This window comes from Miscanthus floridulus, chromosome 18 (assembly GCF_019320115.1).
Source record: "Miscanthus floridulus cultivar M001 chromosome 18, ASM1932011v1, whole genome shotgun sequence".
In the NCBI taxonomy this organism is placed as follows: Eukaryota; Viridiplantae; Streptophyta; class Magnoliopsida; order Poales; family Poaceae; genus Miscanthus; species Miscanthus floridulus.
The window spans coordinates 10,345,811-10,359,310 of record NC_089597.1 but is presented as its reverse complement, the minus strand read 5'-3'; the positions used below and the strand labels follow the sequence as shown (position 1 = coordinate 10,359,310).

The 13,500-nt window shown below is 47.3% G+C and overlaps 1 pseudogene; it reads left to right on the top strand.

Annotated features, from left to right (window-relative positions):
• Window positions 1-7,777: 7,777 nt before the first annotated feature.
• On the top strand, window positions 7,778-10,590 carry LOC136523276 (uncharacterized; annotated as a pseudogene).
• Window positions 10,591-13,500: the final 2,910 nt, after the last annotated feature.

Sequence of the window (13,500 nt, the reverse complement as noted above, 5' to 3'; positions counted from 1 at the left end):
CTTGATTTCTCTTGCTTCCGCTGCCTCCTAGCTTCTATGGTGCCTATGAGAGTGGTTCTATTTGACAAATGCCAACAACATTATGCTATCTTGTCCCCACCGTGCAACCGACAAGCAGCAACATGTGATCAAAGGGCTTGGTTGAGAGAAGTTAGTGGTAGGTTTGGGGTCTTTCCTATGTCATATGATTGATGTTTCCTGCCTAATGTTAATGTATAACCACCACTAGTCCACCACATAATAGATTCCCTTAACATTCCACTATCCAAGATTGACATGCGTCACAAATTTAATGGTAGGTACAATGCTAACAAGTTTGCAACAGTTGAGTCATGTGTTTGTAAGCAAACTTTCCCACATTTAACAAACCAATTCAAAATCAAAAAGGAAAGAAAACAAGGAATTTTAGCATAAGGTTTGCAAAACTTGCTTCTCGTTGTGCTCGATCAAAATAGACTTAAAACAAGAGATGTGTCCTATATCTGGAGGTCTAGTTTGTAGGTTTAGTCTTGGACCGATGCTTTGCTTGTAGATCACGTGGTTGCCTAAGGTATATTTGTGTCATGAGTTATAGGTCGTTCTTTGTTGTGAATTGTTGATGTGTACTCTTTATTGTTGTTTGATCGCTGCAAAACTCTTCACTCCTTCTTAATGAAAAACTGCAAAGCATTCTAACAAAGTTTAGCATGAAACAATGTGAACGACATACACGCTTTAGCAAAACTCAACTTGCCTCATAGGAGTATATGTCATTTGTTGAAAAGTTGTTGACCCTAACTAATTGATCCCTTATTATGATGTATTTTTTTTTATAATATCCCTTCTTATGAAGTCTTTTATAACTTTCTTGCATAGAAAAAACTTATCTGTTATTCAAACGTCATTTAGAGTGACCGTAAAAAAATGTTAGTTTGTGTGAAGTTTAGGCTCTCTGGCATGTCCATGACTTTTGTTGCGTCCACTCTCACTTGGTTTGGGACACTATATGCAGGGGCGGATTTAGCACCTGCACATATGGGTTACTATACTGTTTTTCTAGATCCGCCCTCTCTATGTGTTACTGCATTTGACCTTTTGTGCTTGGATGGTACAGCAGTGCAACTTTTATTTCAGTTCCGTCGTGTAATTGTCTCCAATATGTGGATCACGGGGTCTTCTTTCTTCTCATGTTGAAACTAAAAGCCAGCACTATTCCCCGTCCTGCTTTGGATGGTGAACGTGGCTGCTGATAAGTGATAACTACTTAATTTGTCCTGACATTTCGAACTACAGCCAAACTGTCAAATGCGATTAAAGCTGGCCGATAATAAAAGAATCTAAATCCATTTTCAAAGGCCAGATCAAGATTACGGAAATTAAATTGGGGTCTAAAACTATGGAAGCTCCTTCCGAAATGGAAACGAAATTGAACCTTCCAATGTTTGTTGGGCTAGTTGGAAGCCCCACTGGGCAGCCCACTCGAAAAATACGGTTGGTCCAGGCCCATAAAGACGAAACGGGCCCACACCACAGAACCGAACGGAGGAAAAGAGAGGAAGGGAAAGGAAGCGAGCTCCCTCGCTGACAACGCCGGCACCAGCCACCGCCCCGAAATCCACGCCTCCGCCACCGGCTTCGCCTGCAAGGTCGGCACTCTCCCTCCTCACTCTCTCTCACTCCCCACCACCGTGTCACCTAGACCCTATTTTCCACTCTGTTATTCATTTTTTTCTCGGTCCATTTCTTGTGGTTTAGTCCCTCGGTTTCTTAAACCAACCCGAGAAATCTCGTGGCATTTGTTCTTCTGTTCCTAGGGGGATCTCGATTCGAGCTATTGCAGTTAGGTTTCCTTTGGGTTTTATTGGTGTACTTGTGAGGTGTACGGAACCGAAGAACCCTAGAATCGATGCGCCTGATTGGTCAGTGACCGACGTAAACAGGTTTATGGACCGTAACTGATGTGGCTGGCTACAATAAAAAGACTGGACTTTGATGCTGCGTGGTAGTCTCCAACAGAAATTTTGATGCTGCGTGTAACTGTGTCTATATGCCACGGTTCCTCTGCAAACGGGAACTGGTGGTACGTCTTGATTTAATTTGATTGGGGATATAATGCTTTTATTAGATACGAAGAAGTTTTGGTATTTTTCACGTAAATAAATGTTTTGGCTTCCTGGATGGGTCTTCAACTTTGATTGTCATTTCTGTAGTCCACTTTAAGAAATGTTGCTAGGCTCTGATCTCTTTAGATTCAGAAACAAAAAAAAGGGTTACATAATGTATTCGTCTTGGCATATTATTGGGCATTTATGCCATTTTGAACGACCTTGCTTCGTTTCTTTTCACGCGGCGTTTCGGTAGGATACCACGAAATTAGGTAGTCACCATCAGAATTCTAATTTATATCAGTGTATATTGTTGTTTCTTTTTCTCGAATACGCAGAAGATTTACGTATCATTGTATTAAGAAGACGAGTTTAAACATACAGACAACGTGACTTTATCGAGCGCTGAAGGAGGTCAACCTAAAACAGCGTAGTTGGACCATTGTAGCAAAAGACCTCAAGTTTCGATATTACATAAATGGAAAACAACCAAAACTAACGCGGCGGTGCGACCTAGGAGGTGGTCTTGCGTCTTCGCGGTTGCCTAGACTAGCCCTTTCCACCGTCCTGGAAAAGCGCGTCCAACGCTTCGATGTTAGATGCAGTCAGGTTGCCGTCGAAGATCTTGTCAAAGGCCTCCAGCTTCGATGCAGAGGGCGCTGATGGACCCTTGGTGTAGCCCATACGCTGCATGATCAACACCTCACCTCGCTTGGAAACAGATACTTGAGAGAGGGGCTGAGCCGCCAACCGCCTGCTCCGCAGCGGCAGCACCGGCTTAGCAGAAGGCTGCTTGGGAGGCTCACGAATAAGCGGAGAGTCGACCTTCTTCAGCACGCGCCTGGTAAAGCTCTTGAGGCGGCATGCGGCGGAGCTGTCACTGACGTCGACTGTGTGGTCCTCCCGAGGCGGCGTATTGAACATGTTTGCAACCACCGCGGTCTCGGCCGGACCGAAGCCAGGCGGACCACCCGCCTCGTCCTGTGCAGGCGCATCAGGTCCTGAGGTGGTCAGTGCGGTCTAGGGCGGCGTGACCTGAAAATGACTGTGCTTGAGTGACGGTGGAGCCGAGTCTGCTGCCAGCTGAGTGGGGTGGGAGAACATCAACGAAGTGGCGTTGGTGCACGCACTGATGGCAGCTGCGAACGATGCTGCAACCTCCTCCAGCATCGGGTCCTTCGAGACTTCGCGTGTGGCGTGCGTGGCGTCCGGGTATGGCGAGAGCAACAATGGATCAAGCTTGAAGAGGCCCCATATATGGCGCGCCTCGCTGGTCGGCTGGCGCTGACACCAGAGTGTCCTCCCACTCCACTATCATGCAAGGCAATCAATATGTGTTGTTGAGCAGTTTTGTTGTTCCCAACCCACACCCTGCCTTTGAATCTCAAAATTCCATTGTGCAATGTATAATCTGTGTTGCCGTCAGGTGCTACAGCTAATTCTGTTAGCAGTTGCTTAGCATGGTCATCATCCTCATAACCTTCCTGCAACCTCTGAACCCAAGTAGGTACACACTCGGAGACAGCCTGAACTTCTTAACTGTGCTCACATCTGGATAAAGCATCAGCAGCTGCATTATGAGCCCCTTTCTTGTATTGAATGGTGTACTGTAGATCCATCAATTTGATCAGAGCCTTTTGCTGCAACTTAGAAGATATTCTTTGCTCAGTGAGGTGCTGTAAACTCTTGTGATCAGTTTTGATAACAAATGGCTGATGCTGCAAATATGATCTCCATTTCTCTATGGCAAGCAATATAGCCATACATTCCTTTTCATACGCAGATAATGCCTGATTTCTTGGTCCCAATGCTTTGCTCAAGTTTGCCACTGGATGCTGATTTTGCATGAGTACAGCTCCAATTCCAAGATCACTGGCATCTGTCTCAATTACAAATTGCTGTGAGAAATCTGGGATAGCAAGGACTGGGGCTTGTACAAGCTGAGTTTTCAATGTTTCAAATGCAGTGTTCATCCCAGGCGTCCACTGAAAGGGCACATTCTTCTTCAACAGATCAGTAAGTGGCTTACTGATCAGACCATAATGTTTGATGAACTTCCTGTAGTAGCCTATGAGACCCAAAAACCCTCTCAACTGCTTCACTGATTTTGGGGTAGGCCACAGACTCAGCTTGAATTTTGGAACTATCAGTAGCAACTCCTGCTTCTGAGATTACATGGCCTAAATACTCCACAGAACTCTTGGCAAAGGAACACACAGACTTTTTAATCAAGAATTTGTGTTCTTTCAGAATTGCAAACACCTGCTGAAGAATGGAAATGTGCTCTTCCAATGACTTGGAGTATATCAAAATGTCATCCATGAACACTAATACTCCTCTTCTCAACAAGGCAGCAAAGATTTCATTCATAAAGCTTTGGAAGGTGGCTGGAGCATTTGTTAGGCCAAAGGGCATCACAAGAAATTCAAATAGCCCATTATGAGTTCTGAATGCTGTCTTATATTCTTCACCAGCAGCCATGCAGATTTAATGGTAACCAGATCTGAAATCCAACTTTGTAAACTATTTTGAAGCAGTCAACTCATCAAGTAGTTCATCAACAACTGGCATGGGGTGCTTATATTTGACAGTAATGGCATTTAGATGTCTATAATCAATGCAAAAACACCAAGTTCCATCTTTCTTTCTTACAAGTAGCACTGGTGAAGCAAATGAGCTTGTACTAGGTCTAATAACTCTTTGAGCTAGCATCTGTTTCAACTGTTTTTCAATCTCAGTTTTCTGGATAGGTGAGTATTTGTATGGTCTCACCTTTACTGGTTGGGCTCTAGGCACCAATGGAATCCTGTGATCTGCTACTCTGGTTGGAGGTAATCCAATGGGCTCAGCAAAAAGATGATTGTACTGGATCAATAACTCTGACACACCTTGTGGCAATATTTCATTAGTGTCAGGTTGTCCCATAGTAGCATCCACAGCTGACACATCATGAAGTGCAGGCACCCTCATCTAGATACAGTGGGACACTGCTCCATATTTGAGTAATCCTTTGAGCTTGTGAGCAGTAACAGGTGTACACACAATAGGATCATCAACCACTCCTTGCAACTTAATGGTTCTAGCTTCATGGACAAACTGTATTGTCTTAAGCTTATAGTCAATTGTCATTGGACTGAATTCTTCCAACCAGTCTTCTCCAAGTATCAAGTCAAAACACTTCAAGGGAAGCACTTTGGCATCAGACAAGAAATGTTGTCCCTGAATGAACCATTTCAATTGAGAGACCTTCTGGTCACAGAGCATGACCCCTCCATCAGCAGCTCTAAATGTACACGGCTTACAAGATGTGGTACTGAGCTTCAGATGCTGAACCAGCTGACTGCTCACAAATGTACCTACACTGCCCGAATCAACCAATATCAAGACTTGATGCTTGCCAATCTTGGCCAACAACTTAAGAGTTTGTCTATGTGCTTTCTGATGGACAGGAGTGGACTGACCTGCCAATACTTCTTGTTCGTCAGAGATAGCTTCCTCTTCGCTGTCCAAATCTTCATTACCTTCTACAATATCCAAGGCATCCAATATCTCCTCGAGCACATGCAGATAAACATGAGGACATTTATGAGCAGGACTCCATTTCTCGCCACACTTGAAGCAGAGCCCATTGCGGCGTCGAAAGGACTTCAAACTTGCCAGTTTATCATCAGCATCGGTCCTTGGTGGCACTTGTTTTGCTTGCTCAATCTGTTTATTCTTGTCCATTCCTGATGACGCTCGGGCCACCCCTCCGGTGAAATCCCACCCAGAGGATTTGGTGCGCCCCTGGTCCAACTCCTGCTCCTGAATCAAGGTGAGGGCACTAGCCGTATCAATATCACCGGGCCTATGGAGCAGAATGGCAGACCTGATGTCATCATGAAGGCCATTGATGAACCGCGTGACGAAGAAAGTGTCGTCGATTGCTGGGTTGTACAGAAGGACCCCATGCGCCAGTTTCTCAAACTCTGCATGATACTCCATCACGGACGCGGTCTGCTTCAGCGAATCCAGTTGCCGTAGCAGGATCTGGTACCGGTCCTTATCGAATTTGCCCAGCACCAGGTTGCAAAGCTGGTCCCAGTCCCGAATCCGACCACGCCGATGAACCGTCTGCAGCCAATTCGCCACGGCCCCCTTGAAATTGAGTGTGGCGAAGCGCGTCTTCATCGATGCTTGAACGGCATACACCTCGCTGGTCGGCTGGCCATGACCTTCCCCGGCAGCACTATCGGTGGCGGCAGTGGAGGCCGTTGCCGCAGCGGTGCCGTCCCCCCCTCGGCCATCGCCGATGCCTCTGGCGTCTCCGACGTCGACGCCCTCCACCGCCGCGCGTAGCCGCACTCGGCGCAGCTCCAACAGAGGCCGGTGTGTCGCCCTGAGTGCGCGAGGGGGCACAACGACCCTGGGCAGAGCGTCGAGGTAGGGCGCCCAAGTCGGCAGGAACGGCGGTCCTTGCCGAACCCGCCGCCCGCAGCAGTTTGCAGTCGTGCGCACGATGGCGGAAGCCCTTGCAACGCAGGCAGCGCTGCAGCAGCCTGCATGTCGCCACCTTGTGCGATGAGAAGAGGCAGTTGAGGCATTTCCCGTGTAGCTCTGGCGGGAAACAGGGCACCGGACGCGGTGGCGGGGGCTCGTTGCGGCCTCCTGACGGTCCACGTGAAAGGACATCGCGCCAACCACCGGCGTCTGGAGCAGAGACGCGCTGTTGGGCGCCGCAAGCAGGCTGCGGTCCTAGCCGCAGATGTGCCGGCCGACGCAACGCACGACCGCGGGAATCCCGGCCGGTTCAGCTCTCGCCGTCCCTGCCCCGGACAGGAAGCCCGTGGATGAGCCGCGGAAGTGGCCGGCGAGGCTTGTGGTTGCGCCGCCCACGCACGGCGCCAGCACCAGCACCACCGCTGTGCGCGCCTCCTGCGACGTTGGCTGGCCGGGCTCCCTCAGCCAGGGGCGACGTCCTCGGCCGTTGCTGGCCCAGCCGAACCACGTCGAGGTATGTGGCTGGGGAGGCGGTCGGCGTCTGCTCTGCATCAGAGGCCTCAAGGAGGTCATCCTCAGCCCAACGACGAGCCTTGGAGCGTCCCCCGGGTGCTCCCGCGGGCAGAAGGGCTGGGCGAAAGGGGAGAGCTTGGACGGCGAACTTTTGGCGGGGTCATCGCTCACTGGCCCCCCCGTGACTGACAGCGAGCCGGAGCAACTGGAGGCGGACGCGGAAGGGTGGACGAGGAAGAAGTCGATCCCCGACGCCGGAGTAGACCGCCGCGACGAGCTGGGCGTCTGGGCCGCCGGCTAGTTTGCGGGCCGTGGCAGCGGCGGCTGCTGCCTCGCGGTGGCCTCCCCGTCGCCGGCAGCAGCGGATCCGCCCGCCCGGGGTCTGGCCATGTCCGTGGTCTACGACGGCGGTTTCGGCTGCGCGTAGTCACCGGCGGTCACCGAATCGCCCGCACGAGGGCCGTCCGCGCTGGAAGTAGGGGACGCGGAGGCCGGGGAGCCCACGGGCCCAAAAGGCGCGGACTTGGGTGCGGACGACGCGGATGTGAGCAGATCGGGCGGAGGCGCGACGCCAGTGTCGTCCGCCGCGTCGGCCGGCGGCGTCGACGGCAGGCGGGCTCCAGGCCCGGTCCCTGTGGTCGGCGTGGCCATCACCCAAGCCGGTACCGGCTCCCGCGGCGGGTGGCCGCCGAGGCTCGGCCATGGCCCCCCACCTTCGCAGGCCCCAGCGCCAGGGCCGCGCCGCAGGGGGGGGGGGCGGGGAGCTGGAGTCGCCCGCCGCTCCCGGAGCGGCCGCTTGCGCCGGCGGCGGTGGCGACGGTCTGCGGGTGGAGAGGCCGCGCATGGCTGCTGGGGCACGCCTGGCGGAGGGGATGGGAGGGAGCGTCTCGCGGAGGGGAAGGAAGGGGAGGGGAGGGGGAGGCAGGCGCCGGTGCCGGGAAGGCAGCCAGCGCCGGCGGCGGCGCGGAGGGGGCGCTCGCCAGGGGATAGGGTTGGGGATCTTTGTCCTAAATGATTTCGCCCATCTTTAGGGCATGTTTGGTTTGCCTAGTAGCTACTAAATTTAGTAGCTTTTAGTTACTTTAGTAACTTTTTAACCAAACATTATGACTAAAATCTACTAAAAAAGCTTTAGTCATCTTTAGTAACTCTAGTTACTAAAAGTGACTAAACCGTTTAGTAGCTACTAAAGTTTAGTAGTTCGAACCAAACACCCTATTAGTTTTCCTTTGGAAGGGAGGATGTTTTTCTGTATATTGTTGTTTCAGGGCACCTGTGGCATGTGGATAGCTAATATCAAGCAGCGAGTATACAAGCTCTCCCTGGCACCTAATCCCTAGATTCTTTTTTACTCTGTTCATTTTGCTTGCACGACCATTCTATTCTCGACTCAAATCAGGCCAACAAATTGTGTCAGGCAGTTGTTTTGTGGTGGGATCTTGGCTCTAGTTTGTATGGTTAATTTCCACTGCATTCTGGTGTAGCCGTATGGTATAGAGAAGAACCCTACAATAGATGGACCTGATAGATCAAGTATATTCAAACACATGTATGCCCGACTGATGTGGCTAGGATGCAAGAATCCACTTTTATGTCAGATGGTGGTTTTGAGCACTTGATTGGCATTTCTGCAATTACAACAACAATTTTCACCTCTCTTTCACGTGTCGATTACTTGATTATGTACTGCACCGTAGGCATCGTGTGTTCTGAAAATAGGAGATGGGTTTAGGAAGTATTGAGGAAAAATTTAAATTGAAACAAGAGCACAAGATGTTTGGATAAAAAACTGTGTTTTCCTTTCTCTTATTCAGTTATTTGTCTTATCCTGAACATTATAACAATTGTACAACACATGTACTAAAATATTTGTTGTTGTAGGGCGTATTTGCCTCTTGGAAGTTGTCTGCCTCTTTCTCATTTTTGTATTCAATTCATGACTCTAATTTATTTATTGATTTTACTTTGTTGCAGTGAGTCTGCCATCGTCCAAAGCCCTATCACAATTCACACTATCTGGCACCTCTGCCTCCACAGAAGCAACCCCTGCTACATGTGGGATTCAAGGGTGGGCTGATCTCCCTGGAGGCCCGCTCCAGTCTATTGTAGCCCTCCGGGGCTCCTTCAGTGACATCCTTGCCTTCGCAAGCACCTGCCATTCTTGGCGTGCTGCTTTCTCGTCATACCCATCCAAATCCAGGTTATGTGCGTTGCTCCCACCTCTCCTCGTTAGGCCCAATATCCCCGTGCGTGCACCTGACGGCCACGAGCTGCGCAGATGGCAGGTCATTGATCTAGCCAATCCAAAAACGGATCTTTGCTGCCAGATTCCTCAAGAAATATGTAAGGCAATGCATTTCGCTGGCTCCTGTCAGCGGATATGCGGCCTTCGCAAAGATTACCTCATTGTCGATGTGTTCACTGGGGCCCGAGTTTGGGCACCACCACTCCCACTTAACGATGACACTTTTTTCTACTCTGTCATGCTGACAGCTCCTCTTGCACTACAAAACTCGCACATCCTTGTCTGTGTAGTATCCAGCCAGCACAGCTTTCCGGCCTCCCTTGTTGACTGGTCAGTTGGAAGTGATTCTTGGTTGGAAATACAGCTCGGTAATTCACTGATCGAGCAGATTGTCGAGTTCAACGGCCAGTTCATTGCGATGGACAGCTACTACAGGCTCTACACTCTGTCCTTGGCCCCACAGCAACCATGTGGTGGGACGACAACGACATGCTTGGATGCTGATTTCGAAGGTCATGGCTGGTGGTATGTAGCGGCATGCTTCTAATTGTTGACTACTACTTGAGCGTCACGTCATCTGGAACACCTGTCAACTACAAAGCCTATCGCCTGGATATGTCCATGGAGCCTGCAACTTGGGTGGAGGTGGTGAAGCTGGAGAATGATGCCCTCTTTATTGGGGGTGATGTAAGGAGCCCACCAGTCTCTTGCATGAGCCCAGGACGATGGGGCGGGAGAAGCAACTGCCGTACTATGCTCATTACAGACAACCCTGGGTCTTGCATGGGCTGGGTGATGATGTAGATGCCGTTTGGGATGATTCCACTGACCCTGGCCTTGTGTTCAAGAGGGACTGGTACATCCAGCTTCAGCCATTCTGGGTGTACCCGAGCATGTTCTACTCAGATGGACAGTGATCCGTGCCCGTCCTATGTTGCTGAAATTTCGCCTTTGAGTTCTTTGGGTAGCGAAGACATCCATTTGAATAGATGATGTCACTATGATATTGTAGTTAAAAGTTGTTGTTTAGCGCTTGCAGGTCACTTTTCTCGTTGAGAATGGTGCCCCTGTTTGGTCGAGCCTTTTCGCTATCTGAATGAGGTGTTGGTAACGTTCTACTATATGCATTAGAGATTTCATTTTTGTGTAATTGCTAAATAATGTGTGTGTCTGAAGAAAAATGTTGATGTATGCTTTTGAAATACAGTATGAAGGAGAAAACCTGCAGTGTATACTATTACTCAGAGATGAAGCTGCGTGTTCTGTCTTTTCCTCCTTTTGGAATCCTGGTGGGACTCAGATATGTGGAAGGAAATGTGTGAGACTGATAACTACAAGAATAGAAATATAATTTCAAACGGTTGCGAATTAGAACAATGTGAACTGGAATTTATTTTATAACTTATGTCCAGTTTGACATTTCAAATCTGGAGTAATGTTTTCATTTTTTGGTTTAACTAGGTAGCGTGTCCGTGCGTTGCTACGGGACAACTAAATTTTTATACTAAAAATACATAGATCGCACGATAAGATAACAATACCGTGAAATTAAATATTGACATTAAAGTGACATTTAAACAAAAAGCAAAATTTGTGAAATTAACATAACTTTTGTACTAAAAACACACGGATCGCACGATAAAATAACAATACTGTGAAATTAAATACCGACATTAAAGTAGTATTTAATCCAAAAGGCAAAGTTCATGAAATTAACACTCTCACGGAGAGCGCGGCGTCGCAGGCTCACCAACTCTACTATATAGATATTTCCGTGCGTTGCAACATGATAAATAATATCCTAATAATTTGAGCATGAACGTGTTGTATTGTTAAAAAAACGATAATGCGAGCATGATGTTCAATATTACAAATTGAATTTTGTGCATGGCTAAAACTCTCATCGATAGTTTGCAATCATCAAGGTATGCATTTATAGTATTGTACATCTGTGCATATGCATATAAAAGTTCATATCATTATAACAAGATTAATTGATTCCTCGACCTTTTAAAACTAACCATCTCCATGAATTATCAGCTTGCTTCATACAGGACTGGTATACCAAGGCCACCCTTCTTCATATTTTAGATAATAACATAACATGCCTTCAACCATATGCCCCTAGTATTGGATTATGATCCAGTTTAGTATGACTTTGCCGCTTTGAAACATTGTACCATTAGCATCTACAATTAGTAACTCAATGAGATGTAGGCAATTATTTAATTCAATATAAAAGACTTGTAACGAACATACTATAATTCTGGCACACTATAATGGGATTATCATACATAAAAAGTCACAGATCTTAAAATTGCAACAAAGCTACTCACCCTTTCTAGAACACAAGTAATTACAGGAGGCAAGCAAAATTTCAATGCAATTCAGATTTCAGAACTCGGTGTTGTATATAGAAGAAGTGATAGATAGTGTAGTCAAGCAAGAAGCATCTCTTTCTAATTTTTTATAACATGGACATATTTTAGTGACTCTAGAATAGGAGATGATCCCTGCAGACGGCTTCCTAAGCTGCCATGGCCCCTGTTCACAGTCAAGTTTTATATAGTATTATGCAAAAGGAAAACTTAAAATATGGAGGTATTCATGTGTCCTTTGTTATTTCTCCACTACCTAGGTAGATTAAAATATATCTGGCAAGAAGGTATTAACTACTCAAAGTCACCACTTGCTATGAAGCTGATCAAAGTACAGCTCATTCTGCATGGATAACCTTGACCAGACGTCGACGAGGCGCGGAGGCCTCCACTCTCCTCTAGGCTCCAGATTTGGTGTTCCACGGCGGCAAGAACCACAGCCTAGCGACCCACTTCCGGCCCCGCAACATTAAGTCAGTAACCGCCCGGGAAACCACCCCCAGAGAAGAGATCACAAGCAACCCATGACCACATATCAGAGCAAAGGCGATGCCTTTGGGGACCAAGGGCGCGAGGGGAGCCGAATCCGGTGTTAAGATCACACCTTTTGCGTGTCCCAATGGTTGCGGCGGTGGAGGAGGGAGGGAGACGATGCCGGAGAGGAGGATGAGCGAGTGCTGCATTACCGGACAGACGCGAGTGCCACGAAGATTGCGCCCACCGGCCTGGCGCGGCCATTCGGTGCTAGATCGCCGCTGCTCGATCTGAATATCAAAATGATGCATATATTTCCCCAAAAGAAAACGAAATGATAATATACCCTCTCTTAAACATGTTGATTAATTTATTGGTAGGAAGTGCACATAAACTAAATATATACTACTAATAATACTAAAACAGTTACACACTGTGGGAACCGCCACAACAATACCAGCTATTGCGACATTCTTGCTCCCAGTAGTATAGCCTCTGCAACACGAAAACTATATGTGGATCAGAACAAAAATTCTAGGAAGCTCCAAAAACACAGAATTTAAATCATGAATAAATTGCACTGTGTTTCTGTTCGCAAGATGACTCAACTACTGAACTAAAACAGAACTGATATGCTCTCCTGCTCGTATGCCTTATGATGAAGCAAATAATATTGCAAAGAATAATTAAATAGAGCATATTAATTCCTATAGCTACTGCCCTGCCATCTGCTGGCCAAAGCTCCAGCATGCACAGGGTCGACATAAGCATGATGCATGAACAATTAAAATGTAATTTAAGAGATGTTCAGAATGTTTGTTTTTTGTAAATCCGTCTTCATGATGCGTGATCAATTAAAATATAATTTAAGTTTTAGCATAAAATCGAAATAGTCTTATTTTTTAAAGAAATCAAAACAATCTTATTGCAAACTGCCAGGACAAAACTCGATCTTAATATGTCACCTGCAGCTGTCCTGTTTATGAAAGTATGTCCTTGCATATAAACAATTATTGTTTAAAGCTAAAGTAACATTAATTATCATAAACAAAAAATATAAATTTGTATTGCGGTACTTGCTCCTAACTGGCTTGTTTAGTTGGATGACATAGAATCTAAATGGAGGCCTAAAAAATAAAAGTGGGAGAAGCAACCTGAATATTATAGGGAACGTCCAAACAAGAATTGTACTTGAAAGCTGGAGAAGCAACTTGAATACTAACCAAGTGACGATTGGCCACGAAAGTTTTGGAGACATATATACCTGGGTGATGATGCGGTAGGCGGGGTTATGTGTGGTTACGCCTAGTACTGCCGAGATCGACAG